The sequence below is a fragment of the Gossypium hirsutum genome, chromosome D08 (assembly GCF_007990345.1).
Source record: "Gossypium hirsutum isolate 1008001.06 chromosome D08, Gossypium_hirsutum_v2.1, whole genome shotgun sequence".
In the NCBI taxonomy this organism is placed as follows: domain Eukaryota; kingdom Viridiplantae; phylum Streptophyta; class Magnoliopsida; order Malvales; family Malvaceae; genus Gossypium; species Gossypium hirsutum.
This window is the reverse complement of record NC_053444.1, coordinates 36,446,941-36,464,955: the sequence shown is the minus strand read 5'-3', so window position 1 is coordinate 36,464,955 and position 18,015 is coordinate 36,446,941. Positions and strand designations below refer to the sequence as shown.

Here is an 18,015-nt window from a genome sequence, read left to right as displayed (position 1 = left end):
GTTATTAAACATTCGTAAGGATTCAAACTTGGTGGTAAGCATTTGAAGCTTTGATAGCTTGACTTTAAGAGTTCCCTCATAGATGGCTTCAAGGGTATTCCACGCTTTACATGCTAAGATACACTTTAAATCCTTTTTGAATTTTTATGGATTTACCCCATTGGAAATACTATTCAATGCTTTGAATTTAAATTCACTATTTTATCTTCTTTAAAGGTCTAAGTAGCTTTAGGCTTTAGGGTTTATAACCATATTTTAGTATATAGAGGCTCATATCTAGTTCGAATTAATCTTCATGCTTTCTCATCGAGTTATTTGATGAAAACCCTAATTTGAGCTTTTTAATATGCATAACTGGAACCATCCAATAATGGTGGATGTAAATTAAAACAAGCTTTTGAGCATAGCAAGTCTCGTGTTGAACTTCCTTCATTCCTGCCATTACACAACTACCAAATGCAAATCTTTAGATAGGATGCTCTGATTTTGATGGAAAATTCGAGTTGGGTAGTGAGATGTGGTAAGTTGTGTGGGCACAAACTTTAGAACACCAACTAATAAAGGCAAAGATAATGGAAGAACAAAAGACCAAAATTTAATGCAATTCAAACTTAACTTGCGTAAATGAGCCTTGCTTAGAAACGACTCTACTATACTCTCTAATATACAATAAATCATTTAAGCCTAATCTCCTTGAAATATGTTGCAACTTACATGTGTACAAATAAGTGAATTCACTCCTCAATCACTTTGCCTACAAAAAGTAGTAAGTAAATCGCTCAAAGGCGAGTAAAAAAGCACATTAAAGTTCGCCTCAAAATGAATAGAACTATACACTCGATTAATACCATGAATCCCACATATTAGCTACATATAAGCTATAAAAGCTAGAAAATGAGATCAAGTTGCGCTAAAGAAATAAATTAACTATAGACTTTTTATCGTCCAATGATCACCTTTTACCATTACCAACAAGTAAACAATCTATATATACTTGAGATAAATAAGGTGATAAAAGCATTATCAACCAAATATACCAATGATTCAAACTTTTATCACTTATATGATGTATTTAAATATTCTCAAACTCACGATAGTAAGGATGTCAATTGGCAACCTATTGAATCTAACGATCATTTTCACATGCACTGGAAATTTAGAGTTAGATGTCGTTTACTTTAGAATAGAAGGACAAAATAGGTAACTTAATTACATCTCAGCTCCCGCGCCACCCAAACCACATCCAATCATCAAAGCCCACCTACAAATACAAACTAACCTTATCCCCCTATACAGGAGGCGCGCTATTCCATAACGCCTTTCCTCCGCCGCAACACCCACCGCAATTCCCAAAACACCCTCTCATCCCCAGTCCCATGAAACACCTGTAAACTTAGAATGCAAACCTCGATATTTAATGTTCTGACCTGGGCCAAACCCCCGGTGACATTATTAGCTCCACCATTTCACACTTTCCCTTCTCTACTAATCATTGCACCCAGAAGAAAGCTTAAATATAATAATAATTTCAAGGGAAGAACCAAAAAGGAGGGGAATTATCATCGAAGCCGAAGCGGGAGTCGCGGTGGTATATGTAGAGCCATGCCTTGTTCTTCAATAGTGACTACTGATAATACTTGTGCTGATGTTGGTGGCGGGGGTGAAGAGAATGGGCGTTTTCGCAAATTTAAACTTAATCATTCCACATTCTTAGCCTCTCTGATGCCGAAGAAGGAGATTGGCGCCGATCGCTTCATTGAAGCTCATCCTTTTTACGACGGTCGCGGTGCCCTCATCGCGATCTTTGGTACTTTTTTGACATTGTTATTTAAATGGGGGGGGGGAGCAATATTTTGAAATTTTTTCATTTAATTAAACTTTTTTTTTCAAAGATTCTGGTGTTGATCCGGCTGCCGCTGGTTTGCAACTAACTTCAGATGGGAAGCCAAAGATCTTAGATGTTATTGACTGGTACTTACTCCTTAGCCTGCCACACTATCTGACCGCTAAATTGGTTCTTTTCATTTTTTATTATTTTCTCAAGTTACTTGAGAAGTATTTGTTTATTTATTTTTTTAGTACTGGGAGTGGAGATGTTGATACCTCAAAAGTGGTGAAGGCTGATGGAGACGGTCGGATTCGCGGGGCTTCTGGTTGTATTATTGCGCTTCTTTTTATTTTTCATTTTTCATGGTCATAGGATTTCGAATTCCTAAGTTCCTTGCCTTAAATGGTAGAAACATTGTGGGGTTTTTTCTTGTTCCTCAAGGCTTCTTCGATGTTGCCTTGAACTGGTAGCTAAAAGTTTACCTGCATTAAATGATAAGTAATTGGCTATTTCTGTAATATGGTTTCGACTGATTAATTGTCTCCATTTTCGTGTAGTTCTTGGACATTTCCGTTCTTTCTGTAACTTTCACTTTGTTAAGAAAATGTATGAATCTTCAAATGTATGGGGAATAGTATTTAACTTCTTGATAATGTTCTGTGTTGTTCTTTTTTGGCCCTCCTATATTTTCCATGTAGAACCATCAGCATCAGCATCTATTTTAATTCTGAGTTGACTTCTATTTTCTAATCCCATCTTCTATATTTTGTTAAAAAATAAATTATAGGGGCTTCACTGGTTGTCAGTTCTTCATGGAAAAACCCTTCTGGCGAGTGGCATGTAGGCTATAAATTGGTTTATGAGCTCTTTACAGACTCTTTAACTTCACGTCTAAAGGTAAGAAATATTTTCTGTTTAATCCATTAAGAAATTTCAACTTTTGATATTGGCCCCTGTTAAATGAACCGAAGGCTAACTATTTTATGGTCATTCACTTTATTATTAACAATGCAGAAAGAAAGGAAGAAAAAATGGGATGAAAAAACCCAGGAGGAGATTGCAAAGGCTGTAATGCATCTTGACAAGTTCGAGCAGGTTGTTGAAAATTCTATTTGGTGACCTTTTATTGTATGATCATAGGCATAGATTTTCACAGTAAAATTTCTTTAATAAACATAGTATAATTGTTAATTATTAATATATCTTTTGCATTTATTTGTGCATCCATTATGTGAAAGTAAAACTTGTTCTTCAATTTTATTTATGCGTTGCAGTCTGACCGTGTTGTGTGTATACTACTGTTCCTTTAGCTAACAACAAAAAGATTACACGCTTGTATACTCTTGTCATTCTTTTTGGTGACAAGTGCCATGCATTTTAGCCTCCGTTTAATGTGCTTAGTGCTTTCCTTATGCATATGCTTCAAAATATGACGTTTTTTCCATGATAAAGAAAATTCTATTGGGACAAACAGAAAAGCCCCACGCTTTTTTATGGTTTCTGTGTTACTGATAGCATTCTAGCTGCTGCTAGTCTGATAAGATCATACTTGTGCAGCATTCATTTTATTGATATTTCTGTGTATAATATGTTATATGTTCATTTATAGAAACATACGAAAGTGGAGGATCCAAAATTGAAAAGGGTTCGCGGTGATCTCCAGAATAGAATAGACATCTTAAGAAATCAGGCTGATGTAAGTGCTAAGGATTTTATCGAATTACCTTTTTTAATCTAAGTTTTTATTACTCTAAGCTTTCTACTTGTTCATGTGTTAGACCTATGATGACAAAGGACCTGTTATAGATGCTGTTGTATGGCATGATGGAGAAGTATGGAGGGTTGCTCTTGATACACAGAGTCTTGAGGATGATACTAAATCTGGGAAACTGGCTGATTTTGTGCCCTTAACTAATTACAGGTCTGCATGTTTGGCATTTATATTATCACCCTGTTAACTAATCTTTCTTGGACATATATACAAAGGCAACAAAATGGTTTATTAATGACGGAAGAATGTTATTATTAATGCAGTACCACAGTAAATTTGGTTTTGGATGTTTGACATGTGACATTCTATTTGAATATTGTTTCGTATTGTTAAGAACTTCTCATAGCAGTAATTTTCGTCATTGATTTTCTGCTCTGAGTTTATGTAACAAATGTCCTGGAATTGTTAGCTAACTCTGCCGAATCCTTGCAGGATTGAACGAAAATATGGCATTTTTAGCAAATTAGATGCTTGTACATTTGTTGTTAATGTGTATGATGAGTGTAAGTATTGTTACAGATAGCTCTCCTCATGGTACTCATGTTGCTGGTATTGCTGCTGCTTTCCACCCACAGGTATTGCTATTTAAGCTTAATTAATCAGTTTGTGGCATTTTCCTTTTTGAAGTTGGAATAAAATTTGTCTCTGATTTGCATCATGGCTGACAGGAGCCCTTGTTAAATGGTGTTGCACCTGGAGCACAGTTAATTTCATGTAAAATTGGAGACTCGCGTTTGGGTTCGATGGAGACAGGAACTGGCTTGACACGGGCACTAATAGCTGCTGTGGAGGTGGGTCAATGTGCATTTTTTCTCCGATGATTATTAACTTCTGTGTTGCTGTCATCCTTAGGTATTTATCATCTCGTGTGCTTGCGTAAATATCACCTTCTTACACATATCCAGATCATGTTCATTATAAACTCAGAACAGATGCATTTATCTTTTTGATGTATTTATGCATTTAGTGTCAATGGGTAACTAGCAGGTTGTCTCAGGTACTGCAAATGATACCAGGTTGTCATTTTGTATGTCAGTGTATCATATCTTTGGACTTCAATATGTTGCATTTTCATAATATAACCATATGGCTTTTCTACCTCCTTTTCCTTTGACAGCATAAATGTGATCTGATCAACATGAGCTATGGAGAACCTACATTATTACCAGACTATGGACGCTTTGTCGATCTTGTTAATGAAGTAACAATTCTGGACCTTTCCCTATAGGCATAAATCTATTATGTAGGTTGCCTCCTTAATTTTCATATCTCTAATATGCTAAGAGTGTCAACTTTGGGTTTAATTTAGGTGGTGAATGAACACCGCCTGATATTTGTGAGTAGTGCTGGTAATAGTGGACCAGCATTGAGCACTGTTGGTGCTCCGGGTGGTACCTCTTCAAGCATCATAGGAGTCGGTGCTTATGTCTCTCCTGCAATGGCTGCTGGTGCTCATTCTGTAGTTGAACCTCCAGCTGAAGGGCTTGAGTACACTTGGTAAGTTCTAATTTTCAGTGTTTGGCCTTGAAACATGATGTACCAGGCTACCAGCCTTCCACTTGTAGATCATTGTCCTTGTTTGCATCCAACTCATTGAAAGATTGGTCACAATGGATGCAGGTCCAGCCGAGGACCTACAGCTGATGGAGACCTTGGAGTCTGTATAAGCGCTCCTGGAGGGGCTGTTGCCCCTGTTCCTACTTGGACTCTCCAAGGGAGAATGCTCATGAATGGAACATCAATGGCCTCTCCATCTGCTTGTGGGGGAATTGCATTGCTTATTAGTGCCATGAAGGTCTTCCTATGAATTTTTCAAAATTTTTTAGTTTTTGATTGTTCCTTTCCCCTCTCATTTTGTCTTCACATGTTGGTGCTATTCTGTGTGCATCTAAAGGCAGATAATTTAATGTTGCCTGCAGGCAGAGGGAATTACTGTAAGCCCATACAGTGTAAGGAAAGCTCTTGAGAATACATCTATTCCTGTAGGTGGTTTGCCAGAAGATAAACTAACCACTGGACAAGGGCTTATGCAAGTTGACAAGTAAGAAATCTGCCCCTATCCTTGGCTTCTTTTTTATATTTATTTCATATTTGAATCTCATCTTGACCCTTATGTCTGGCAGAGCATATGAATATATACAGAAGTCTCAAGATTTTCCGTGTGTTTGGTATCAAATTAAGATCAATCAATCTGGAAAATCAAGTAAGTTTAGGTTGATATGCAGAAAAATACTATTCAGTGTGTTTGGTATCAAATAAAGGTCAATTGATCTAGAAAATCAAGTTTAGATTGATAGGCAGACAAGTACCATCCAGTTTTCCAAGTGTTTGGTAGTATTAACTTATGCCCAACAAACTTGTGTATGTTTATTGAAGATTAATGGAAAGCCTCAAGCCATTTATAAAACAAATTAAAAAAAGAAAAAGAAAAAAAAAAGAAGAAGAAGATAATATCTACATGGTTCTAGGGGTGCAACTTGGGTTGGGTAAATCTGAGAGCCAACCTAGCCTGAGTACTATGGATTGGGTTGGCTGGAAAAAATTTCAGCACCGGTCAGACCGTATTGTTCTTCACAGATCAACCACGGGTTGGTTAGGTCAGGGATTGTATCATGGGTTGCTGACCCAGCGTCCTATCCTTCATTTAAAAAAATCTATATGCTTTTCATTGATTACCACATTAGGCATTGAAACTTAACTGAATCTATTTCACTTGCAGCACCTACATCACGAGGTATCTACCTAAGAGAGTCTACCGCTTGCCAACATTCTACTGAGGTGCACTTTTATTACTTATAAATTTTAATTCATTAAAACAGTATTTTTTTGGGTTCTTTGCTTTTCATTTATTACTAACTTATGAGATTTCTTGCGAGAAATTCTATCAAGTGGATTTATTACCAACTTATGAGATTACTTGCATGAAATTCTATCTAGTGTTCATTTTCATAAAGTAATATATATATTACTTTCCTCACACACTGTTCATTTCAGATTCAAAATAAAGAAACTGTTTTGAAGATTACTATTTTCATGGCTATTTTCCTCGTAACTGTTTAAAACGGTATATTTTTTTAGTTCTTTGCTTTCCATTTATTACTAACTTATAAGATTACTTGCATGAAATTCAATCAAGATTTCATTTTCGAAAAGTAATATATATTACTTCCCACACTGTTCATTTAGATTCAAAATAAAGAAAGTTTTAAATATTTTCCCCTTTCACTTCATGTTTTCAGCTTATCCATGAGTTTTACAACTGCTAAAGTTTTATGTTAAATAGTGGGCAGTGCAAATTGAACCAAAGTTTCACGAAGGTGCAAGTAAATTAGACGAATTGGTTCCCTTTGAGGAGTGTATTGAGCTACATTCTAGCGATAATGCAGTTTTGAGAGTTCCTGAGTATCTTCTCCTTACACATAATGGGCGCCCCTTCAAGTTAGTTAACACTGCTGCAATATTCATACGAAAGTGCTTAATTTAATAATTATGCTTTTTGGTTATAAATTCCTTTTTCTTATTTTATTTTCTCTCTTTTATGTTAACCTCTATTTACTAAAATTTATCATTTCCAACCTTTTTTTCACTTGTAAAGTAGTTGAATCGAACTTTCTATATTTTCCAAATTAAGCTTGTGATCCTAGAAGATTATGTGTTTGATATGGGAATTATTTTCTCACCTTTTCAGCATAATTGTTGATCCTATGAATCTTCGTGATGGTCTTCATTATTATGAAGTCTATGGAATTGACTGCAAAGCCCCATGGCGTGGTCCTCTTTTCAGAATCCCGATTACTATAACAAAGCCAAAGGCTGTAATGAATCGGCCACCACTAGTTTCATTCTCAAGAATGTCATTCCTTCCAGGTCTGTTTGGCACAGAATGCAATCTCATTTATGTTTTCTGCACCCTTTGTGCATTCTAGAATCTTTCAATGTTATGATTTTTCCATGATTTGATTCACCTTTTGTGATGGTCTTGTTTAAATAGGCCACATAGAACGAAGGTATATAGAGGTGCCACTTGGTGCTAGTTGGGTTGAGGCAACAATACGGACATCTGGGTTTGATACTACGAGACGATTTTTTATCGACACCATCCAGGTATAGCATGCAGTGAGAACCAATACTAGAATTGACCTAAGCCTTGCTTGATGTGTGTAACATGCAGATTTGTCCACTAAGAAGGCCTATCAAGTTGGAGAGAGTCATAACATTTTCATCCCCCACAGCCAAAAGTTTCGCCTTTAGTGTCGTAGGTGGTCAAACAATGGAACTAGCAATAGCTCAGTTCTGGTCAAGTGGCATGGGAAGTCATGAGACAACCATTGTAGATTTTGAGGTTAATTTCTGTCATAATATTTGGAAACTTTATTCAATTTATAATTTTCCAGCCATGATATACTTCTTTGATTAATTTTTTTTATCAATGCTGCTTTAATTTCTTGTTTAGTGAATATTTGTTGCTCTAAAACATTTTTTGTGGCAAGGTGACCGTTCATGCAAAGTTGGCAAACACTTCAACTTTGGTGAACTAAAAATGTGAACAAGATTTAAAGAGATTGCTTGCAAGTCAAGTTAAACAAAATATATTTTCTTTCTAGAAGATTTAGTATTTATTAGTTTAAAAAATCTTTATTATTTCTTTCCATATTTAGGAGTTTTTTTGTTATTAGTATAAAAATACCCCTGTTACATTGTTCAAAATATATGAGTGAAAAACAATAAAAAACCTTACCAGACAATTTTGTTGCTAAATTTCTCGTTTTTTCTCTGCAATTCTTTCTTAGTATAAAATTCCAACAATTGGTATTAGAGCTGTCTTCTTACAGGCCATTACTGTTCTTTCTGAGTTATACATGGCTTCCGCAAGTTTCTCACCACCATTTGTTTTCAATGGAGAAAACTATAATATATGGGTTGTCCAGATGAAGACCTACCTACAAGCTTATGACTTGTGGGAGGTTGTAAATACTAATGTCGAGCTAGCACCATTGAGGGACAACGCTACAGTCGCTCAAATTAAACATCATAGTGACAAGCGAGCTAAAAAATACAAGTCAATGTATTGTATACAGAATGACGTCTCGGATGTCATATTTACATGTATTATGGCTTGTGATGTGAGACTCCAAAAAAAGCTTGGGATAAGCTAAAGGAAGAGTTTCAAGGTTTTGATAAGACTAGATGACAACTTATTAATCTCAGAAGAGATTTTAAGAATTTGAAGATGGAGGCTGAAACAATGAAGCAGTACACTGATAGGATTATGGTGGTTGTAAATAACATCAGGATTCTTGGGGAAGAGTTCGTTGATAGTAGGGTTATTGAAAAGGTCATAACAACACTTCTTGAGAATTATGAATCAAAGATTTCCTAACTCGAAGACTCAAGGGATCTTTCGGCGATCTCTCTTTCAAAATTGATAAATGCCCTATATGCTCAAGAACAAAGAAGAGCATCAAGGCATAAGGAGCACGCAGAAGAAGTTTTACGAGCCCCGAGTGTTAAAGATGTGAACCCTTAGAAACATAAGGGAAAGAAATGTTGGTCAGAGAGGAAGGAAAAGTCAATGCAAGATGGTGAAAAGAAGAAATATTCACTATGCTCGCATTGTAAGAAAAACACTCACCCTAAGAAATATTGCTGGTACAAACCAAATATGATCATGCAAGCAGTTAGGCCACACAGAGAAGGTATGCAAGAACAAAGGGTGAACCCCTCAACAAAATGTGCAGGCTCAGGCATTTGAGGAAGATCGCATTTAGGAGGAGCAAGTGTTCGCAGCCACAAGTTCTATATCAAAGGAAAAAGTCGTGAGAGGTTGGTTGATCGATAGTGGATGCACCAACCATATGACCTCAAATGAAAGCATCTTCTGGAAGATTGACCGGAGTTGCGATCTTAAAGTGAGGATTGATAATGGTGAACTCTTAAAAGCTAAGGGTAAGGGCGAAGTTGTGATTAATTCGTCATTAGGTACTAAAGTAATTTTTGATGTTCTCTTTGTACCTGTGATAGATCAGAATCTTCTTACCATTGGTCAACTGCTTGAGAAAAACTACATTCATTATGGCTGCATAATATTTGATTTATTGGGACATGAAGTTGTAACAGTTTTAATGAAACATAAAATTTTTATGTTTGATTGGAATTTGGCGAACTCAAGGGCCTATACCAGTATGGTTGATGATGCGAACCTTTGGCACAAAAGACTGGGACATGTGAACTATGAGTCTACTAGTCGAATGTGTGAAGCAGGTTTAGTTAAAGAAACAATAAGTGTAGAGAAGCAAAGTGGCAAGTGCGAAGCTTGTCAACTTGGAAAGCAAGTGAGGTTACCATTCCCAGCGAACAAAGCTTGACGAGCTTAAGAAAAGCTACAGTTGGTGCACTCTAACGTGTGCAAACCCATGAAAACACCCTCATTGAATGGATGTAGATATTTTGTCTTGTTCATTGACAACTATACCAGGTTTTGTTGGGTACATTTTTTGAAATAGAAATCTAATGTAGCTGATGTGTTTTGAAAGTTTAAAGTACAGGTTGAAAACCAGACAGATTGCAAACTGAAGAAAGTTAGGTCTGATAATGGAATTGAGTACTCTTCAGATAAATTCCAAAGGTATTATGAAGAAGCAAGAATCCATCACCAGCTCACAAGCAACTACACTCCACAACAGAATGGAGTGTGCGAGAGAAAGAACAGGACAGTAATGGACATGGCGAGGTGTCTATTGTTTGAAAAGAAAGCTGTCAAAAGAATTTTGGGTTGAGGCAGTGAACACATCAATCTATTTGCTGAACAGATTACCAACCAAGGTTGTAGAAGGAAAAACTCCATTCGAAATTTGGTTTGGAAACAAACCTTTTGTTTCTCACTTTAAAGTTTTTGAATGTCTGTTTTGTTCATGTTCCACAGGTGAAAAGGAGCAAGTTAGAAAGGAAGTCGTAGTCAGGTATCTTTCCTAGATAGAAACAATATGAAGGGTTATAAAATTTATGATCCTTCCTCCAAGAAAATTTTGGCGAGCAAGGATGTGTTCGATGAAAGTAAAACATGGAATTGGGATGCTACTAAGGCTGAGCAAAGGTTGGTCGAACTATGTTCGCAAAACCACTATGATGATGGTGAGCTGAGGTCACAGTCTAGCGATGAGCTAATTGAAGTAGACTTCAACGACACTCCAGTAAGAGGCACGTGATCCATTGATGAGATCTATCAGAAGCTGACATAGCACTATTTGAACCTATGAGCTTTAAAGAGGCTAAAACTATAGAAGGGTGGAAAGAAGCCATGCGAGAGGAAATGAGCATGATTCATAAGAACCAAACTTTGGAGCTCATTGACAAACCATTGCACAAAAAGGTCATTGGCGTCAAGTGAGTGTTCAAAATCATATTAAATGTTGATGGTTCGTTTAACAAGCTGAAGGCGAGGTTGGTTGTGAAAGGTTTCAGTCAACAGTATGACATTGATTACTGGGTGACTTTTGCACCAATAGCAAGGCTGGACACAATCAGATTATTATTGGCCTTAGCAGCACAGATGGGTTGGAAAATTCATCAGCTGGATGTTAAATCAGCATTTCTGAATGACTATTTGCAAGAAAAAATCTATGTAAAGCAACCTCTTGGGTTCGCAGTTAAAGGAAAAGAGGAAAAGGTATATAGGCTTAAAAAAGCCTTATATGGTTTGAAACAAGCTCTACAAGCTTGGTACGCAAGGATAGATGAGCACTTCGCGAGCTTAGGATTTGAAAAGGGTCTTAGTGAGCTTACCTTATATGTGAAGAAAACTGACGAACTCACTTCGCTAATTGTTTCGCTATATGTAGATGATCTACTTGCGATTGGAAGCAGCGAAGTCTTCGTAAAGGAGTTTAAACAACAAATGAAGAACATGTTTGAAATGTCAGATCTTAGGGAAATGAGATATTTCATTGGGATGGTAGTTCGACAAGTTGAAGAAGGAATTTTCATAAGTCAACTGGGTTTTGTATTGAAGATTTTGAAGAGGTTCTGCATGGCCAAGTGTAAACCAATCAGCACGCCTATTCACTTGGAGAAAAACTCTATAGTAGTGAAAACTTTCATAAAGTTGATGAAAAGAACTATCGAAGTCTTGTAGGTTGTTTGTTGTACTTAACAACAACACGACTAGATATTATGTTCGTAGTTGACTTCTTGTCAAGATTTATGCACTGCTGAGGTACTTCTCATTTCAAAGCGGCGAAGAGGGTGTTGAGATACGTCAAAGGAACAATTGATTTTGGTGTTTGGTTCACAATGTTGAACACGACAATGGCGAACTCCTTATAACTTATTGGGTACATTGATAGTGACTGGGCTAGATCAGTGGATGATATGCAAAGTATCTTCGGATATTTCTTCTCACTAGGATCTGGGGTACTCTCTTAGAGTTCTAAGAAGCAATCAACAGTTGCTCAATCCACAACCAAGGCTGAGTATGTAGCTGCAGCAGCAGCAGTTAATCAAGCAATTTGGTTGAGAACAATTTTATTTGATTTGAATCATGTGCAGGTTGAAGCAACTCAAATTTTTTGCGACAACCAATTTATCATAGTAATTGCAAAAAACCTAACATTTCATGGAAAGACAAAGCAATTTAAAATCAAGTATTACTTTTTGAGAGAAGTCGAACAGAGTAAAGAAGTGACTCTGGTCCATTGCAGTATTGAGGATCAACTTGCAGACGTCCTGACCAAACCACTTGGAAGGTCTAGGTTTGAAGAGTTGAGGGATAAAATTGGTGTTAGCAACATGAAGGTCAAGGAGGAGTGTTGCGAGATGACCGTTCATGCAAAGTTGGCGAACACTTCAACTTTGGTGAACTAGAAATATGAACAGAATTTAAAGAGATTGCTTACAAGTTAAGTTAAACAAAATATTTTTTCTTTTTAGAAGATTTAGTATTTATTAGTACAATATATTTAACATTTATTAGTATAAAATTTTTTTGTTATTTCTTTCCATATTTAGAAGTTTTTTTTGTTATAAATACCCTTGTTACATTGGTCAAAATATATGAGTGCAAAACAATAAAAACCTTAGCAGACAATTTTGTTGCTGAATTTCTTGTTTCTTCTCTGCAATTCTTTCTTTCTTAGTATCGAAATTCCAACAATTTTGTTGAAATGACACATGGATGATCTGCTTTTGTTTTTCAATTTTATTGATTTTCTGTTTCTTCTGCTAGCCTCTCTTCCCATCCCGAGGGTATGCCTATGTCAAGGAGATTTTATCTTTAATAAGTTTTGTGTTTATCTTTGACTTTTGGTAACGTTACCAAGCATGTATTTGTTAGGGTTAAATACACATATGCCTTGTATAGTGTATCTTTTTTTTCTTTTAAGTTTGATACCTAGTGAATAAAAAATTCACAATTAAGTAAGTGAACTTCACTTCCACTACATGTTTTTGACTAACACCAATAGACGATGGACAGATCTAGTAAAAAGCACAATAAAGTCTTTATATGTGGCAAAAAAAAATCCATGATGCAATTTTGAAATACAAATTTTTAAATTTCAGAATCTTTTTGGATTTTTTTTTTTTTTTGGAATTCAAAAGAGGAAAATAAGAAAAATAAAGAGAGAGAGGGTATTAGAGAGAGAGAATGGGGAAGAGAGCCAGTGGAGGGGCTGACAGCTGATTGGCCAGTATGGGGCAAGCTGGGTTGATCTGTCTCAGACCATGACTGTTAATGGCTGCAGTGGCATAAGACTCACAAATGACATGGTGTTTTACATGATAGGTGATTAGGCTTTACTTGACAGCTGGCCTTTTTTGATTTATCAAACGTGCCAAATCATAAGTCGTAGCAGAATTAGCTTATGGTGGTAATTTGACTTATGAAAGACAAGTTCCTGACTGAGAAGTTTTATTCGCTAGGTACTAGATTGAGAAAAGCAGTATAGCATGGGCCAAGAATGTGTATTCTACCTTATTTGTTATATATTTCCGGTTGCGTGTTCTTTGGATTGTGGTTACTCAATGAAACAGATTGGGAATACTGTTTTTAAGTCTAATTAGAACTCTTTCTTGCATTTAGTAACCTGACATGTGGATTATAAATCATTTAGATTGTCTTTCATGGAATTGGAGTAAACAGAACTGAAGTAGTCCTTGATGGAAGTGAAGCACCCATCAGAATTGAGGCTGAAGCACTATTGGCATTAGAAAAACTTGCCCCTACTGCTGTTTTAAACAAGGTAAAGCAGGCTATTATAGTCTAATGTGGGCCATGTATGATTTCTCTTTTCTTTAGGTTACTTGTGACTTTTTCCCGCTGATGTGCTTGCTCATATTTAGTAAGTCATCTTTCTTCTAATTCTGATTCTTTAAATAAATATGCAGATAAGAGTTCCCTACCGACCTATTGAGGCAAAACTTTGTACTCTTCCATCCAATCGTGACAAATTACCATCAGGGAAACAAATACTAGCATTAACATTAACGTGTGTTTGTTTTCAGCTGCTTATAAGTCTTATATATGGAATAATTTGTTTTAATGCTTATATGTGTCTTCCTTTTCTTTTTGCTTCTATAGCTACAAGTTTAAGTTGGAAGATGGAGCAGAAGTGAAACCTCATATTCCGTTGCTCAACAATCGTATATATGACACTAAATTTGAGTCCCAATTTTTCATGATTTCTGACACAAACAAGGTACATTTTTCTTGCTACTTTAATCACTTAGGAAATAATCCATATAAAAAAGACTGGTTCTGGTGAATTAGCTTTGAACTAAAACAATTATGCTTTATTTCATGTGAAGTAGAACCCATATTTTACATGTGTAGTGCTTTAGACATTGATCAAAATACGAATTCTACCATAAATTGATTTTTAATGAGCATCTACTTTATTTTTGTGCCACAATTCTGCTGACTTACCAAAATTGCTTCACTCTCATCAATTATAGCGTGTCTATGCAATGGGTGATTGTTATCCAAAATCTTCAAAACTTATAAAGGGCGAATACACTCTGCAACTGTATTTAAGGTACACCCAAATAAGCTTTTTACTAAACATTCCATGTTTTCTAGGCTTACTTTTGCTATCTGAATGAGAAATTTTGGATGCCGGTGGGATTCTCTCCTCCCTATCCCCAAACTACAACTCATCCACAGGTCCTTTGTTGTTGTTTTATCTAATTAAAGAAGTTCCTGAATAGCATGACTTATCTTGTATCTTAGAGTTCTCCTTTCTTAAGATCCATAATTCTCTTGTTTATTGAGGTTAAGGAAATATGTTTTCTCGTAGGATAGTTGTAAAACAAGAAAATTCATTCTATCAATCTTTTCTAGTAAGGCACTTCAATCCTAGTTTACTTTCACTTACTGTGACCTATCATGATTCAGGCATGACAATGTACAATACTTGGAAAAAATGAAGCAATTAGTTCTATTTCTGGAAAGGAATATGGAGGAAAAGGTATATTATGCATTTGTTTTGATATTTATGTTAAAAATAGCTCTTATATTTGAAGCACTTAGTAATGCTGCTTATAAATTATGAAAGGATTTGGCATTTTGATATTAGAGAGGGGCATACTAATAGATGTACCTCAAATTGTTTTAAGTTGGTGACACTATCTTTAGTTATTGTCATTGCGAAAAATAAAAAAGAATTGTATTCAACATCTTAATCAAAATGTTACAAGTCTATTTGAATATATACATGGAATCCTAGAATTAATTAGCATAAGAATCCTTGAAAAATAGGGATTAAATTGATTCAGTTTACAACAAAAAGACAAAATAGCAGGGGCTCTAACTACAGAAATAATTTTAAATTTCCATTGACCTTAACCAATCCCATAAAATATTCCCACAAAATTATCTACTCTGACACTCCCCCTCCAGTTGGTAATTGGATGTCTTCCATTCCCAATTTGCCGACAAGTTCTTGAAACACATTGCTTGGTAGACCTTTTGTGAGCATATTTGCCAAGTAATTCTTAGATGAGACAAAAGGAGTGCAAATCAGTCCGCTATCCAATTTTTCTTTAATAAAATGTCTATCCACCTCAATATGCTTTGTTTTATCATGTTGCATTGGGTTGTGAGCACTACTTATTGCTGATTTGTTATCACAATATAACTTCATAGGTTTCTTCCGCTATATTTTTATGTCATCAAGAATAATCTTCAGGCACAATAGCTTACAAACTCCCAGAGCCATGTTTCTAAGCTCAGATTCTGTGCCAGACCTTGTTATTACATTTTGCTTTTTGCTTCTCCATGTCACCAAGTTTCCACTCAATAAATTACAATACCCAAATGTTGATCTGCTGTCTATAGATGAACCTGCATAGTTAGCATCCGTATAGGCTTCCTATGTTAGATCTCCATCCCATTTGAACAATATTCATCAGTCAATTGTTCCCTTGACATATTGTAATATTCCTTTTGCAGCTTTCTACTGACTTTCCTTATGATAATGCATAAATTGACTGACAACACTTACAACAAAGGCAATATTGGGTCTAGTGTGGGAAAGACATCAATTTCCCAACATAAACCATGATTAAATTCAATTGGAGTTGTCATTGGCTTGCTCCATAGTTACCCATCTCCTAGAGCAGATCATAAATGTATTTTTGTTGTGAAATGAATATTTCTTGTTCAAAATGTGCTACCTTAATACCCAAGAAGTACTTCAAATGTCAAATTCTTTGAGCAAACACTCCTACAATTCTTTCTTTCCAGTTTCATCATCTCTTGAAACAATAATGTCATCAACATAGACTAATAAGATTGTTAATTTTCTAGAGCCAGAATGCTTGATAAATCATGTAGATCTCCTTGGCTCTACTTGTAGCTTAACTCCTTCATTACTTTTGCAAATCTACCCAACCACACTCTTAGAGACTATTTAAGTTTATAAAGAGCCTTTCAGTTTACATACTTTCCAACTTATAGATTGAAACCCCATGGAACCTCCATATAAATTTCTTTTTCAAGATCATCATAGAAAAACACATTTTTAACATCAAATTGTTGTACTCTATCTAAACATTGCCGCTAAAGACAACGCCTTTATCATGTTCATTCTTTATACAGGAGCAAACATCTCCATGTAGTCAATGCCATATGTTTGTGTATACTCCACCACTAATCTTGCCTTGAATCTCTTAATGGACCCATTAGATCTATATTTAATTGTAAATACCCATCTACATCCTACTAGCTTTGTTCCCTTAGGTAATTCTACCATCTCCCATTTTATTCTTCTCAAGTGCCTTCATTTCTACTTTCATGGCCTCCTCCCACTTGTTTCCTAATGCTACAAACAAGTTTTTAAGGATGAGAACTAAATGGAGCGTACTCAAAAAAACTTTATGATTGGGAAAAATTTTGGTAGGATAGGAGAGAATATAAAGGATGTTTAGTACAAGTGTGAGTCCCTTTCCAAAGGGCTATGGGCAAGTCAAGATCATTTCTTAATAAAAAAGATTTGTATTCAGAATCTTAATAAAAAAGTTACAAGTTTATTGAATATATACATGGAATCCTAGAACAAATTTACATAATAATTCCTGAAAAATAGGGATTGAAATTGATATTGTTTACAACAAAAAGAAAAAATATCAAGAGCTCTAATTATGAAAATAAATTTAAATTGTCATTGACCTTAACCAATCCCATAAACTATTTCCAAAGTCTAATGGTTATATTCTATCTTTAGTTATTGTCATCTTCCATGGTTGTTTGGAAAAGGTTTATGAGTGTTAGAAACAAAATTAGCAGTGGAAAAAGAAGTTTTGATAAAGAAATTTTAGGTTTTTCTCATATCTCCCTTGTAGAGGATTACAATACTTTTATACGCACACAAAAAGGAAGAAAAAGGCAACTAAATAATTTACAATCTTTAATTATCAACTATCAAAATAATCCCTAAAATACTACTGTACAATTAGTCAACACTCCCCCTCAAGTTGGTGCATAGATATTACATATGCCCAACTTGCAGAACAAATTATGATAAATTTTGTTGTTTAGTCCTTTAGTGAAGACGTATGCTAATTGATTGATAGATTTCACATGGATTAGTTTTAAAGCTCCAGTAGTTAATTGTTCTTTGACAAAGTCTCAATCAATTTCAATGTGTTTTGTTCGATCATGTTAAACTAAATTATGAGAAATATTGATGGCCACTTTATTGTCACAATACAAAGATAATTTGCTTTCTTATGATAATTTTAGTTCCTTCAATAATCTTTGTAACCACAGAAGCTCACAAACTCCATGAGTCATGGTTCTATATTTTGCCTCTGCACTTAATCTAGCAACCACACTTTGTTTCTTGCTCCTCCAATATCAATACCCAGATGTAGGCCACCTATCATCCAGAGAACCTGCCCCATATGCTTCTGTAAAGGCTTCTAT

General features: G+C 35.5%; 1 pseudogene; it reads left to right on the top strand.

The window, feature by feature from the left end:
• Positions 1–1,232: 1,232 nt before the first annotated feature.
• LOC107917752 (tripeptidyl-peptidase 2-like) overlaps positions 1,233–18,015 on the top strand; it is a 31,602-nt pseudogene continuing 14,819 nt past the window's right edge.